We start from the raw sequence: 16,547 nt of genomic DNA, 5'->3' as shown, positions 1-16,547 counted from the left end.
AAAAAAAAAAAGAACGCCAGAAATGCACTTTTTCAGTCACCGTCTCCCAGAAAAAAAACGCAAAAAAAGCAATCAAAGTCGTATGTATTCTGAATTGGTACGAACATAAACTACAGGACATCCCGCAAAAAATGAGCCCTCGCTCAACTACGTCGATGGAAAAATAAAAAAGTTATTGTGCGCAGAAGATAGCAACAGAAAATAATTTAAAAACATTAAATGACTCTGAAAAAAAAAGTATACAAGTTTGGTATCGGAGTAATCGTACTGACCCATAGAATAAAGTTATCGTGTCATTTTCGTTGCAGTTTGTGCATCGTAGAAACAATACTCACTGAAAATGGTGGAATGTCTTTTTTTTCATTTTACTCCACTTAGAACTTTTAAAAAGTTTTTCAGTACATTATATGGTACTATAATAAATAGCACCATTGAAAAATATAACTCGTTCTGCAAAAAACAGCGACGTCGATGGATAAATGAGTTACGATTTTTTTGAAGGGGGGAGGGAAAATGAAAAAAAAAAAAAAGAGTCAGCGTCATTAAGGGGTTTAATGACCAATTTCAGTCCAGAATTCTGACCAAAATACGACATGCTGCTTTTTTTTCATACACGTTAAAAACACACATCTGAATACCCCAATGCAAAACAAAGGGTGTAAAAACGAAGAGTGTGGATGAGCCCTTTGAGAGCCGATTATCCCTTTTCTCTCTCGGTGGTGGTTGTTCCATGGAGTTGTCTTGTATACGGCCAGCACCATCGCCCCCTGCTGGCGCCACTTCACTTGAAGTTATAGGCGCTGTGTAACCTGAGCAAGGGGCTCTTATTCCCACACATTGGGCTGTATTAAACGCTGACTGGACGGCGGGTCCATCTTCACTGCCTTTCTGGATGTACGGGGGGTGCGGCAGGTTTAGCCGGGTCGCCCTCAAGTTAGCAAGTGTGCATTATTTTCAACGGGATACGTCTACACTTCTTATCTCATTACCATCTTATTGAGCGCCATTTCCGAACATCTTTTGTTTGCATTGTTCACTGCCTTATAATGTGCCTTGGAAGGGGCCGCTAACCCCTGGGGGTCTACAGATACTCCACTCAAGAATCTGTTAACCCCTTAGTGACGCGCCGTCACTTTTTTTTTTCGGTTTTCATTTTTTCCTCCCTGCTTTTAAAGAATCGTAACTAGAGATGAGCGAGCATACTCGTCCGAGCTTGATGCTCAGTCGAGCATTAACATACTCGTTACTCGATCGAGCACCACGCGGTGCTCGAGAAACTTTAATGTCCCCATCCCGCATGTTTAGCGACATTTTTTAGCCACTAAACATGCAGGGAAGGCTTTACCACTTCCTGCTGTTACGTGCCAACCCTGTGCACGTCTACAGCAGTAAGTGGCTGGCAGGATCAGGTGACCGCCGAGTACTTAAACTGTCGCCGTCCGCGGCTCACCTCTGACGCATAGTGGCAGAGTTTAAGGATAGAGTTCCTGCGATAGAGAAAGCGTTAGGGTAGGGATTAGGTTGCGGTTAGGCAAGGATCCTAACTACAAGAACCCAACAGTCCTTATTAGGACTACTCCTCTCATTGTGTGCATCAGCATTTTGGCTGGCTGGGACCACTAGTGCGCCCACTTTATTTTTCAAGCATTCCGGCTGTATTCTGCCCACTGTTAGAGGTTTTATGCAGTGTATTGCCAGGGGTGTACACACAGTACATAGGAATTTGCAAAACTTTTATCATTTCTTTTATTTTTAGTTTTTTCTGGGATCAAAGTGTACGCTATGAATTAGCCCTAGGAATCAGTGGTATACAGTGGGTTAGTTTTTCCTGGCACTGCATAGAGCCTCTCATATCTACCAGTGTTTGTGGGCGGTGAATTAGCCCTAGGTCTCAGCGCTTTCCACTGGTTACATTTTTTCTGGCGCAGCTCAGAGCCTCTCAAATCTACCAGTCTCTGTGGGCGGTGAATTAGCCCTAGATCTCAGCACATTACACTGGTTAAATTTTTTCTGGCACTGCATAGAGCCTCTCATATCTACCAGTCTCTGTGGATGGTGAATTAGCACTGGGTATCAGCGGTATACACTGGTTAAATTTTTTCTGGCACTACATAGAGCCTCTCATATCTACCAGTCTCTGTGGGCGGTGAATTAGCCCTAGGTATCAGCGCTATACAATGGTTAAATTTTTTCTGGCCTTGCTCAGAGCCTCTCAAATCTACCAGTCTCTGTGGATGGTGAATTAGCACTAGGTATCAGCGCTATACAATGGTTAAATTTTTCTGGCCCTGCTCTATCCTTTATCCTACATGATGAAGACTAGGGGTAAGGGTCGAGGACGTGGGCGTCTGATTGAGGGTGCAAGCAGAGGCCGAGGTGAAACAGTGCCTGCTCCTGAGGAATTAGTAGAGCGCCGTGTATTTTTGCTCCCCAGCTTCATCTCACATTTTACAGGTCCGTGTGGTAGACCTTTATCACAAGCACAACAGTGCGATCAGGTGCTGACGTGGATAGCGGATAACGCGTCCAGTAATTTATCCAAAACCCAGTCCTCCACATAGTCCACTTATGCCGGCCAAGGGACTACACCTCTGAATCCTCAGGCTGCTCCTCCTTCTTCCCAGCCTGGTCACTCCAGGAAAAGGAGAAATTCTTCCATATCTTTTAAGGAGAAGGGCGACGCTATGGCGCTTTACTGGCGTGTTGAGGCCCCGGACGTTAAATGAAGTGAGTCAAAGGTCATACATAGTTTACTGCTTAGGAGAGAATAGATGGAAAGGACAAGTATTATGTAGATATACCGCTTATCTAGACAGGGGAGGATCTCCACACTGCCCGATAAGGAAAGGGAAGGAAGAAAGGGGGTGGGGTAGGAGCAAATAATAGGGGAGAGCTAAAACACTAAAAAGATAATCAAAATGAGTACAGCAAAATAAATTAAATTCCAATAGAGGGTCTGGTGATTTTCCAGGATCCTCACTGAAGGGTGGGCGAGCCACAACAAGGTAACGCAACGGTGAAACCTAGGAGCAAAAACAAAGTTCACTTGGCCTGACCTGACAGGCACAGTCGGGGACCCTGTCAAACTGAGGGAACATCAGCAAAGAGGAAAACAGGTATGTATAAACATGCTGTAAGCAAGAAAAAAATTTAAATCGCTTACAATTAATAACAGCTTGAACAGCTTGACTGAGGGGAAATGACAGAGCCATGAAAAAAGAGGAGGGGGGGGAGAATGAAAAAACGGGTCTCCCCCTCCAGCCAATGCCCAGAGTCCGGTCCAGACACCACGGCCGCCCCAGCAAAGGTGGAGGCAATCAAAGTATTGGTCCCGGACGCTTCCCCCGGAGCTATCGTGCCACTAGGCTCTAGCCAAGGATGGCATAAAAAACGAGACACTGGCAGGAGCACGGGCGTGTGCAAAATCACGCCATAACGAAGTAAACAGTTACAAACTTTCCCAGGAGCAGTCTTCAGTTGTCCAATGCTTCAGAGTCTTCTCTGGTTTTCTTTTTCTTGCCCTTGGGAAACATGATTGATGACTGGCTGCCAGCTCCCCGGGGTCGTCAGAGTGGAAAATCTTGGAAGGTCCGGTTATGGGAGCCAGCTTGGGATTTCAATTGGATCAATGTGCAAGAATTGCCAGCATTGTTGGAGTACTTCTGGTGATCGGATATTAAGTTTGCGTCCTTTGTGAGTTATCCCTAAGCCGAAAGGGAACAGCCAGGCGTATTGTATCCCTTTGTCTCTTAGGGCATCCAGAAGCGGACGTAGCAGACGGCGCTTAGCCAAGGTAGAGGGGGCCAAATCTTGAAAAATGTGTAGAGAGGCGTCTCCGTATCGTATGTGTTTAGATTGCCTTGCTGCTTTTAAAATTTCTAAGGCGTCAAGAAATGAGAGTACTTTGCATACAACGTCTCTCGGGGGTTCTGAAGCAGGGGGCAGAGCTCTGAGGGCTCTGTGTATGCGTTCAATAATCATGGCGGCAGCTCTATCCTCTCCGAGGAGCTGACTGAAGATTTCTTTGGCCACTTTAGATAGGCAGTCAAATGCCCATGACTCTGGGAGCACTTTGATGCGCACATTGTTGCGTCTATTTCTCTTTTCAATGTCCTCCTGCATTAACATGGATTTATTGATTTGGGAATGGTGTTCTTTCAGGGTCTTTTCTAGGTCTAATGAATGAGAAGTGATGGCGGCCACGGCGGTCTCTAGCTCTTCCACTCTGTGGCCCATGTGTCTGAGGTCTTCTTTAATCTCAGACAGATCTGCTTTTAGGGGGTGCAGTGCCTGAGAGAACAGCTCTCTCATAAAGCTGCTGGACACACTCTTGCTGTCCTCACCATCAGTGGAAGCCCCATCCTCCCCCTCCTTACTGTTAAGAGCAGTGAACTCTGCAGCCGGCGCCATCTTGGAGGGAGGGCGAGGAGAGCGGGTGCTTCGTTCCTTGAGGTACCGCTGCATGTCAGCTTGTCCTTTGTATGATCTGGGGGTGCTCTGCGTCTCTCCCCCTCTCTCTTTGCCGATTTTCCCCATCAGTTCTTCTGATAGCTGCTGTGTCGGGTCCCCGCGGGTGCCGTTGAGACGGAACTCAGTACTCCATCGCAGTCAGGCTCCGCCCCCCGGAAAAAAAGAAATTCTGAACAGGCATACTCCTAGGAACTGTTCTCGGGTCTCTGCCCTGAGTTGGAAAAAACAGTTCATCAGCCACCTGAGGAGTTTGTCATGACCGATGCCCAAAATTTTGAACTTTCACAGAGTCAGGGTGATGAGGCTGGGAACCTCCAAAAACTGTCTCAAAGAGCTTTTTGTGGCTGTTGATGATGAGACACAGTTGTCTCAATGAGGTTGTTGTTAGGGCAATAAGTCCGAGGGAGGAGCGGATAGAGGATTCAGAGGAAGAGCTGGTGGACCATGAGGTGACTGACCCCACCTGGCCTGATAAACCTACTGAAGACAAGGCTTCAGAGGGGGAGGCAAGTGCAGCAGCAGAACAGGATAGAAGAGGCAACGGGGTGGCCAGGGGGAGAAGCAGAGCCAGAGCAAATAATCCCCCAACTGTTCCCCACAGCATCCCCTCGCGGCAAGCCTCCATGCAGAGGGCTAGGAGTTCAAAGGTCTGGAGGTTTTAGTGTGAGCGCGGACGAGCGACGAACAGTGATGTGCAACCTGTGCCGCACCAAGATCAGCAGGGGAGCCACCACTACCAGCCTGACCACCAGCAGCATGCGCAGGCATATGATGGCCAAGCACGCCACGAGGTGGAACGAAGGCAATTCACCGCCAACCGGTCACACCACTGCCTCTTGCCCTGTGTCACAACCTGGCACAGAGATGCAATCCCTCTCTCAGGAAGCAGGCACGAGCATCTCCTGGCCTGCACCCACACCCTCACCTCCACTGCCTCCACCAATGTGTCCCAGCCTGGAGATGCTGCCATACAGGCTAGTCGAAACGGAGGCTTTCCGCAACCTGATGGCGGCAGCGGTCTCTCGGTACTCGGTCCCCAGTGGCCACTATTTCTCCTGGTGCGCTGTCCCCGCCCTACACCAGCACGTCTCACGGAACATAAACTGTGCTCTTACTAACGCGGTTACTGGGAAGGTCCACTTAACCACGGACACGTGGACAAGTGCTGGCAGGCAGGGACACTACATCTCCCTGACAGCACATGGGGTGAACTTGGTGGAGGCTGGGACCGAGCCTGACCCTAGGAGCGCTCACGTGCTACCCACACCGAGGATTGCGGGGCCTACCTCGGTGATGGTTTCTCTGGCTTATTATGCCACCTCCTTAACCCCCCCCCCCTCCTCCTCCGCCACCTCCACCTCTCAATTACCAAATGTGCGCACTTCGCCAGCTCGAGGTACTGCAGCACTGCCGTTGGGAAGCATCAGCAGGCCGTGCTGCAACTCCTCAGCTTGGGAGACAAGAGGCACATCGCCCAAGAGCTGTTATAGGGTTTGACGGAGCAGACAGATTCGTGGCTTTCGCCGATGAACCTCCAACCAGGCATGGTCGTGTGTGAAAATGGGTGTAGCCTGGTGGGGGCTCCGCAGCTTGGCAGACTAACACACGTGCCATGCCTGACCCACGTGTTCAATCTGGTGGTTCAACGCTTTCTGAAAAACTACCCCCATTTTTCTGACCTGCTCAGCAAGGTGCGTCGCGTCTGCGCACATTTCAGGAAGTCCACCACAGATGCTGCCACCCTCAGGACACTGCAACATCGCTTCCAGTGCAACGACTGCTGTGCGATGTGCCCACGTGCTGGAATTCTATGTTGCACATGTTGGCCAGGCTTTACGAGCAGCGTAGAGCCATTGTAGAATACCAGCTGCAACATGGCCATCGGAGTGGTAGTCAGCCTCCGCAGTTCTTAACAGAGGAGTGGGCATGGATGGCAAACATCTGTCAGGTCCTAGGAAACTTTGAGGAGTCTACACAAATGGTGAGAGGCGATGCAGCCATTATCAGCGTAACCATCCCGCTGCTTTGCCTGCTGAGAAGTTTGCTGCTAAGCATAAAGGCTGATGCTTTGCGGTTAGAACAGGAGATGGGGGATGACAGTATGTCGCCTGATAGCCAGACCACCCTCACGTGTTTCTCAGCACGTATTGGAGGAGGGGTAAGACTGCTGCCCACACGGCAGAGGGTATCCATGCTATTTCCCTCACATCTGTTCAGTGTGTATGGGCTAAAGAGGAGGAGGAGGATCATGAGAGTCATCTTCCTAGTGAGGACAGCGATGTGTTGCATACTGGGACTCTGGCACACATGGCTGACTTCATGTTAAGATGCCTTTCCCGTGACCCTCACGTTAGACGCATTCTGGCCAACACGGATGTTCACCCTTCTTGACCCACGGTATAAGGAGAACCTTTCCACTCTCATTCCTGAATACCACAAGGCCCTAGTGGAAAAGCTGATGCTAAAGTTCCCATCTGACAACGCTAGCCGTAGAGGACGTAGTTCAGTGGGCCAACTAGCAGGGGAGATGCGGGGATCAGGCAGCATGTCCAACGCAGGCAGGGGAACACTGTCCAAGGCCTTTGCCAGTTTTATGACTCCCCAGCCAGACTGTGTTACCACTCTCCAGTCTAGGCTGAATCAGAAGGAACACTGTAAAAAGATGGTGAGGGAGTACATAGCCGACCATACCAACGTCCTCCGTGATCCCTCTGCTCCATACAACTATTGGGTGTCAAAGCTGGACATGTGGCACGAACTTGCGCTGTACGCCTTGGAGGTCCTGGCCTGCCCTGCTTCTAGCGTCTTATCAGAGAGGGTGTTTTGTGCAGCTGGGGGGATCATCACGGACAAGCGTACCCGCCTGTCAACTGACAGCGCCATCAGGCTTACACTCATTAAGGTAAGCAAAGGCTGGATTTCCCCAGACTTCTCTTCTCCACCGGTGGAAAGCAGCGGAACAAAAAAAAATTTTTCAGCTAGAACAGGAGAACCATGCATCCTCTATCACCCCAAAAAATGGGAGAAGTTGCTTGGTCTATCCCTCTCTGATCTTCCTACTCCTCCTCCTCCTCCTAAACCAGCATGTCATCATGCCTTTTTCCGGGCTTCGCCGCCTATACTCATAGCAAACCAATTTTTCTGACCTTCGCCTATACTCAGGGCAAACAAATTTTTCCGGCCTTCGCCTATACTCCTAACAAACAAATTTTTCAGGTGTTCGCCTGTACTCTTGGTACACCATTTTTCAGGGGTTCACCTAAACTCTTGGTACACAAATGTTTCAGGGGGTCGCCTATATTCTTAGTACACAAATGTTTCAGGGGGTCGCCTGTACTCTTGGTACATCGATTTTTCAGGGGTTCGCCTAAACTCTTGGTACACCAATTTTTCCAGGAGTTGATTATACTCTTGGTACACAAATGTTTCAGGGAGTCGCCTATACTCCTGACAATGCTGTGACAGAGGTGGCACGGGGTTGCAATTCTGATCAGCACTGTGTATCCAGACAGAACTCATTGTACACTGCGTATTTTAGGATTAAAGCGGACATGACTTCCGGTTCCGGTGCCATGGAGTGAGGAAGCAGCAGCCATCAGCTCCGTCCTCACCGCTCCAGAGACCCGCACAAAAAAGCCGCTGACCCCACTGCACCACTCGCTCAGACACCGCACTAACAGTAGGAGCAGAAGGTACGAGGTGAAGGTCACCTAAGCGGCGCTACCCACCATTAACCCTTGGCCATCCCCTCCTCCGCAACACTCTCTCTGAAGCCAGGGACCTCCTGCGCCAGCCTGCTACACGGGACCGGCTTCTGCTCAGACAACGCGCTGACAGCGAGAGCCGGAGATACAGGGTAGACGGCACCTGAGCAGCGCTACCCGCCATTAACCCTCCGCTGCACTCACTCTGACACTGGGGATCTTCTGCACCGGCCTGGCACATCAGGGCTGGCTTCGGGGGAAGGCTCCTACCTATTCAGTGATCGGGAGCAGGGCAGGTGATCCGGGACTCCTGTCTGGGTGCCTGTCACATCTCCCCAGAGAACAGAGCTGCTGCAGGGAGGAGAGCACGTGTTCCTGCTCCTACTGAGTGCTCCCATGTGCAAGCGGCAGCCATCTTGGAGTCCAGGGGGAAGTGAGGGGGAAGAGACTGATCTCTGCAACATAAAGCAGGGGCTACAACCAAGCTACAGCAGAGTGTAAAGGGGGGGGGGAGTAAAAGAAAGAAGTGTAAAAGAAAGAAAATAAAGCAAAAATAAAAGAACACACAATTTCACAGTTCACCACAGGAGCTGCAGCAGCCATAGCGCTCCCCCCCCCCCCTCCCCACCTCTCCTGGTCTGGGGTGTCACGCTCTGCAACGCTAACTTCAGGGATTGCCGGCGATCACATGACCTCTGGGTCCCACGCGGCAGAAGAAGTGTAAAAGGAAAAAAAAATGGTGTAAAAGAAAGAAAATAAAGCAAAAATAAAAGAACACACAATACACCAAATTAACCCTTTACACTATATAGAGAAGACAGAGAGGGAGAGTTGGTGGAGCGACCGTGGTACAATCCTAAATTCTATCCAGGCCAAGATATAGCAAAAAGCATAATTCTTCAGCTATCTAAACAACACAACGTGTAAACATATATACAACTAGCAACACACTGTATGGAGGACTTTATCCTAAAAATGGTCCGAACTAAAGGAAAACAACTGGATATAAATCCGAGAGAGAGCACGAAAACAACCCCAGCTTCTGGCGCTGCTAATAGGATGGAATCTGTGCTTACTGTGCACCCTCCCTCCCCTACAACGTCAGAGAGTGAGAGTCTCATGGCCGCCAGTAATGGAGAACCGCCAGCAATGGATTATAAGGTGCTAGCAATCGAGGTGGTGAAGCTGATATCTCCTGACATCCAGGAGACCCTAGCGACTACGGTAGCAGGATCTTTACGACAACTCCAGGCGGAAGTAACACAACATGGTACTCGGAGGCCATAGAGTACGAAATGGAAAAGATATCAGAAGAAAGCGAATCAATAAACAGATACATTGATAATTTACGGAAAGATAACAAAATACTCTGGGATCGCATGGAAGATCTAGAAAACAAATCAAGACGAAACAATCTTCGTATCATAGGAGTCCCGGAAACATACCTACAAAAAGACTTACGCCAGTTATGTGAGCTCACTATCCCCAGTGCACTGGGAATCTCCCACATCTGTAAATCTGAGCGTGCGCACCGCTTGGGACCAGAGGTCTGAACCTCAGCAAACGATTCATCTTCGCCTAAAAAAACTCGACCTAGACCAGTCATTGTTAAATTCCTAGATTACACCGACAAATCTCTTATTCTGCGGAATTTTAAAAGCCGTAAAAACTCATTGGAGCTGGAGGGGCAGAAAGTTCTGATTATCACTGATTTTTCGTCAGAGGTCCAACGAAAAAGAAGGGCCTTCTCACCAATTTGCTCTGCCCTTTATAGGAAGCAAATGAAGTTTGCACTTATATATCCGGCAATACTGAAAGTATACAACGGGGACGGTACCAGCCTTACTTTCTATGATCCTGAGAGAGCGGAAAGAGAATTGCGCCTAACATCACCTCGGCTTTCTCCAGCTCGACAGAGCAGTGAACCCCAATCTAAGAGGAACGACAATGAGAACTGGCAGGAAACATCCTTAAGCTCCCCTATTTCACTGAAAGAACAGCGATGCAAGATGAGTATGACAAAGACACCTACTGCTTGAAAAGATGAAGCGAGTCGTGAGTATACGACATCAAGTGACACTTATATCTTGAATGGAGATTGTCACGGGACAAAATAGTATAAGTTTCACTGTTGGTAATTATTTTGCCTGAAAGGGAAAGCGGGGGGAAAAAAAAGTATCTAGCCATTATGGGTTATGGCTCACTTTTTAAGTATTCATAGATAAAATGTCTGGAGCGGAAATATCGCGGTGAATCTAATATGGTATTATACAGGAGCAAAGAGCAATGCAAACCTTTTTATCTTTGAAAGCTTCACACAAAGTGGAATTAAAGCAGGTCAATTTATGCACTCTCTTCTCGGGGTCTGGCAAGATTTTGTTTTTCCCTAGAAGAGACTGTATTTTATTTTTATTTTTTTTAATTTTTCTTTTGGATTTCTGCACCACTTTAGACTTGAGGCACGAGAACTCCGTTATCTGTTCTGTTTAGATTAAGTGAGATACGTATTACTTTTCTTTTACAATTGTTTTACCACTGTCCATGTTTTAAACTTCTGTTTTAAATTATTATTATTTTTCTTTTTTGGTAAGATATTTTGGTGATTTCTAAAGTATATATATATATATATATATATATATATACATACACACACACAACTTATAGGTATAGTTCAAGTCAGCTATGCATGTCATATCTTGGAATGTGAAGGGACTCTGGACACCACAAAAATGCATGTCATGTCGGTTCTGCGCCACTTGAAACGACTAAAGGCAGATATCGCTCTACTGCAAGTGACACACCTTACTGAGTCCAATTATACCCGAATGCGAAAGTTGTGAGTAGGGGAGATATATGGATCACCTGCAGTCCAATCGAAGGCAGGAGTACTAATGCTTATTAAAAAAGGGGTCAGGATTAACAGTAATAGACCATTGGCACAACTTAAAGGGGTTGTCCCGCGAAACAAAGTGGGGGTATACACTTCTGTATGGCCATATTAATGCACTTTGTAATGTACATTGTGCATTAATTATGAGCCATACAGAAGTTATTCACTTACCTGTTCCGTTGCTAGCGTCCTCGTCTCCATGGTGCCGTCTAATTTTCAGCGTCTAATCTCCCGATTAGACGCGCTTGCGCAGTCCGGTCTTCTCTGTGTTGAATGGGGCGCTTGTGCTGGAGAGCTGCTCCTCGTAGCTCCGCCCCGTCACGTGTGCCGATTCCAGCCAATCAGGAGGCTGGAATCGGCAATGGAACGCACAGAAGCCCTGCGGTCCACCGAGGGTGAAGATCCCGGCGGCCATCTTCGCAAGGTAAGTATGAAGTCACCGGAGCGCGGGGATTCGGGTAAGTACTACCCGTTTTTTTTTTTTATCCCTGCATCGGGTTTGTCTCGCGCCGAACAGGGGGGGCTATTGAAAAAAAAAAAAAAAACGTTTCGGCGCGGGACAACCCCTTTAAATGGTAGGATTCAACATGCCCGTATTAAAAATAACATGAAGAAATTTAGCATCTACAATGTCTATCGCCCAAACAATAATAGCAAACAATTTTTCACAGAACTATCAGACAGGCTTTTGACAGATACAGTAGAATTTAAATTAGTAGGGGGAGATTTTAACTCAGCACTTAGTACATTAGAGGACCGTCGAAGCCAGGCTGCAAGGAAAAATCCTTCTACACATCATGACACCGCCCTACATACATTCAAATCTACGCAACAGCTCAGAGACATATGGCGAGAGCTTAACCAGGAAGGCCGTGAGTTCACCCACTACTCCCATGCACATGATTCCTGGTCTAGAATTGACTACATACTGATAGCTTCTAATTTGCTTTCTAGAGTTACTAGGACCACAATTGAAGATTTAGCGACTTCTGATCACGCCCCAATAACAATAAAATTACACGATAAAATCCCTAGAGATACCGACTATTTATGGAGATTTCCTACATATTTAGCCGATGACGAAAACTTCCGAATGCTGGTGCGGGGATGGTGGTTAGAATACAAGTCGGATACACTTAGATAATCCCCAATTAATGTGGGACGCAGCTAAAGCTGTTATTAGAGGCAAACGTATCTCATATGTATCATTGCTAAAGAAGTCCATCAAAGACAAAATAGACTTTTACAGCGCACTTTTACGAGGTGCTTACACTACATTTTAATCTAACCCGAACTTGCAAAATAAAAAAAATATGGCTGGAAACCAAGGAGTCCTACGAAACATGGTTACAAAAACTAGAACAATTAGCATATTCACGCAGCGAATCACACTTGTTTAAATTTGGGAATAAAGCAGGTAAACTCATGGTAAATTTAGCAAGGGGTCCTTATGCGGCATCCAATATTTCTGCATTAAAAGACGAACATGGTAAACTACAATCCCACCCAAAAAAAATAAGCAATATTTTTTTTACTAATTTTATGCACAACTATACGCACAAACCTCGGTACAGCAAGACACCTCAACACTTGTCCCTCCCCACATTTCATTTCATTGCCTTCTCTGTAAGAAGAACAAGGCTCCCTTTTGAATTCCCCTGTGACACAAACAGAAATAAAGGAAGCCATAGCAAATTTGAAAAATAATAAGGCCCCTGGACCAGATGGATACACAAACGAATTTTTTAAAATTCTTAAAGACCAAGTGACCCCAGTATTGGAGAGTCTTTTCAATGGATACATGAAAGAATCTCCCATACCACCGGTTATGAACACAGCCTACATTAAACTACTCCCTAAACCGGGTAAAGACCCCACTGAAGCAACGGCTTACCGACCCATCTCCCTAATCAACACTGATTTAAAATTGATAGCGAAAATTATGGCTGACCGCCTAGCAACCGTACTACCGCAATTGATCTCTCCCGGGCAGTCTGGTTTCGTAAAAGGGAGGTCTGCTATCACAAATGTACGGAAAATACTGGCAATACTCGACGACATTAAAATTAATCCTCTGACCCACCCCTCTTCGGCACTGTTAACTATAGACGCTGAAAAGGCGGTTGATAACGTCTCCTGGAGGTGGCTGAGGGCAGTGATGGATAGAATGGCTTTTAAAGATCTTTTCTATTCTTATGTATGGAATCTATATTCATCTCCTCTAGTACAAATACACACACCCGGTTTTCTTTCCGCAAGATTTCCTTTACAGAAGGGGACTAAGCAAGGATGCCCCCTTTCCCCATTACTCTTTAACATCGCAATAGAACCATTGGTGTACATGTTAGAGAACAACAAGGATATAAACGGACTAAAGATTCATAATACAAATATTAAATGTATGCTATTTGCAGATGATATTATAATGACACTGGCACAACCGCAAACTGATATACCACGAATTTTTGCCCTCCTTGAGTCGTTCGGGAAACAGTCCGACTTTAAGATCAACACCACAAAATGCGAATTGTTAGATGTCTCCCCCCGAGGCAACTTACACAATATAGATATTTAAAAAATACCAGTCACCTTGATAAAGACCTCAATTAAATATCTGGGCATACATATAGATAAGGTTCCTGAAAGCATATATAAATTAAACTACCCCCCAATAATACAAAAAGTTATAAATGAATTGTATAAATGGTGCAATCTTCCACTTTCCTTTTTGGGACGTTGCCATTTAATCAAAATGATTAGTTTCCCAAGACTCCTCTATCTAATACAAACTATTCCGCTTTTACTAAAATGACAAGACTTAGGAAAGCTGTACACCGCATTCACAGCTTTTGTTTGGTCCCGCAAACGGCCACGCATCGCTTTAAATAAACTTATGCTATCTAATCTAGGAGGCGGGCTTAATTTCCCAGATATTCGGGCATATAATGTGGCTAGTCTTATGAGACACTCGGTTGACTGGCTACAGACATCTAGCCATTTCTCAAACTACGAATTAGAGAAAGACCTGTTACACCCTTGGAGCCTAAACGCTCTTCTGCACACAGGGTTTTCCAACCTTCCTATAGAAGTCAATCACTCTACTATGGCTAGGGACACTATAGCAGCATGGAAGATAACTCGCAAAAACTATGGGCTATCATTCAAACTATCAAAACATATGGACCTATGGGGACACCCAGAATTTAAAGAAGGGCAAGACAATAAAATGTTTGAATTATGGCGTAGTAGGAGAATTATGAAGGTTCACCATCTCCTTCATCATAGGGAGCCCAGATACAAAACTTTCGAGGAGTTAAGTGAGTCATATGATTTCCCTAAGTCACACTTTTTGCCATACGCACAAGTTCCAGGCTTTCTAAAGGCCAGACTTGCTGATGTCTCTAAAGAAGCGGTAGTTAACCCGATTGATACTCTTATGCGAACACCAACACAGAGACACTCAATATCAGACTTGTATTGCCGATTTAGAGAAGGATGGGCTATATTAGATAACACACCTTTGTTCAAGAAATGGGAAAGAGAACTGCGTGACCCAGAAATATCCCAAAAACTGACTGATGGGTGGACCTCGATTAGAAAAGCTATAACGAATGAAAGATGGAGGGAAACCTACTTCAAAATAATACATGGGGCAATCTATGGTTTCAACATTCCCCCACATCCCGGAAACCCAACTAGAATGCAGGCATGCCCCAGGTGTTCCCAGCCAAAAACCGACTTTCTGCACGGAATTTGGCACTGCCCCAAAATTAAAACATTCTGGACAGGAGTCCAATCACTGGTGCAGGAAATCAGAGGTATCGCTATACAATTGACCCCACAAGCATACGTAGTCCACTCCCTCCCTAGCCAGACAAAAAACAACACTATGGTACACACCATACTTATAATAAGCAAAAGGTGTCTGTTAGCAAAATGGTTGCAGGCCAACCCCCCGTCGGTATCAGATATACTGCAGCAGCTAAAACACCTCCTGAGAATGGAGAGATTGGAAATAGAAAGACGGGCAGAATCTCAAGCACCAAAATTTTTTTTAAAATGGCAAGTTTTCATAGAAAAGTTCCTGGATCTAAATGAGATTGTGAAATGCATGTATCCATTCAGTAATACGTCCTGGTACCATACTCAAGCAGGGGCGAACCGTTTGGGAAAACTAAAAGTATTATAAAACAATATTGTAAGCCACATAGAGGATGATATACCCAATAGACGATCGGAAAGGGCAGACCTTGATATGATATGACATAGGTCTAAAGAATAGGGAATCGGAAGAGAATGCATGAAGAAACACCTTAAATGTCTACCTTTATTAGTTGTTGGTTGTTACAAATGTTGAGAAGTTATAGTTATTATAAATATTAAACAGTGTTGTATCTGTAGATGATTTCTGATCAACAAACTCTGTATTACAATATATGTGAATGCTGTTTAATCTTTATTTACTTTTTTTTGATTTATGAAAAAATGGATACAATAAAAAAAGAGTTTAAAAAAAAGCGGACATAAAATACCCTGAGTGGTAAACAGCTGGTTTGGTTTGGGTCTGATAGACGCACGCATCCCTGGGGGTCAGCGCTGGTCATCATGTATTAGCTCTTGTGTTACCACAGTTATCTGAGACACTGGTTTGGACCAATCAAAAGAAGCGTAACTGATTTAATGAGACTTTCACAGGGTCACTGTTTACCTGTGGTGGCAACTTTTGCCACACCAACTGCTTTAAAGAAATCTTTTATATTTGAAAGGGTTGTTGAATTTTGGAGATGCTTACAAGTACTAGCATCTGAGTCCGCTTTATGCCCACGTTTGTTGAGGGTGTAGGCAGAGGCCAAGGTCCTGGGCGGGGTGCAACTCTGCCATGTTTGGCCACTCAAATTTCTTCATACTTGATGCTGTCCATGGAGCGATCAAATGAACCGTAACTGATTTAATGAGACTTTCACAGGGTTACTGTATTGCTGTGGTGGCAAATTTTGGGACACCTCCTGCTTAAAAGAAATCTTTTATTTTTGAAAGGGTTGCTGAATTTTGTAGATGCTTAGAAGTACTAGCATCCAAGTCCGCTTTATGCCCACGTTTGTTGTGCCTGGTAGTGCGCACTAGGCATTCGCAAGCATCCCGGATGTATAACTGGTCAACTCATTGTACACTGCCTGTTTTTGGATGTCCGCTGACATATAATGCCCTGAGTGGTAAACAGCCAGATTGGTTTAGATCTGATAAACGCAAGTATCCCTGGGGATCAGCGCTGGTCGCCATGTATTAGCTCTCGTGTTACTACAGTTATCCAAGGAACTGGATTAGAGCGTTCACATGAAGTGTAACTGATTTATTGAGACTTTCACATGGTCACTGTATACCTGTGGTGGCTATTTTGGTGACACCTCCTGCTTCAAACCAATCTTTGGTTTTAGTATGCGTTGCTGTATTGTGGAGATGTGTAGAAGTTCTGGCATCCGAGT

The sequence above is a fragment of the Eleutherodactylus coqui genome, chromosome 10, assembly GCF_035609145.1.
Source record: "Eleutherodactylus coqui strain aEleCoq1 chromosome 10, aEleCoq1.hap1, whole genome shotgun sequence".
NCBI classification, from domain to species: domain Eukaryota; kingdom Metazoa; phylum Chordata; class Amphibia; order Anura; family Eleutherodactylidae; genus Eleutherodactylus; species Eleutherodactylus coqui.
Note: the sequence above shows the minus strand (reverse complement) of the source record.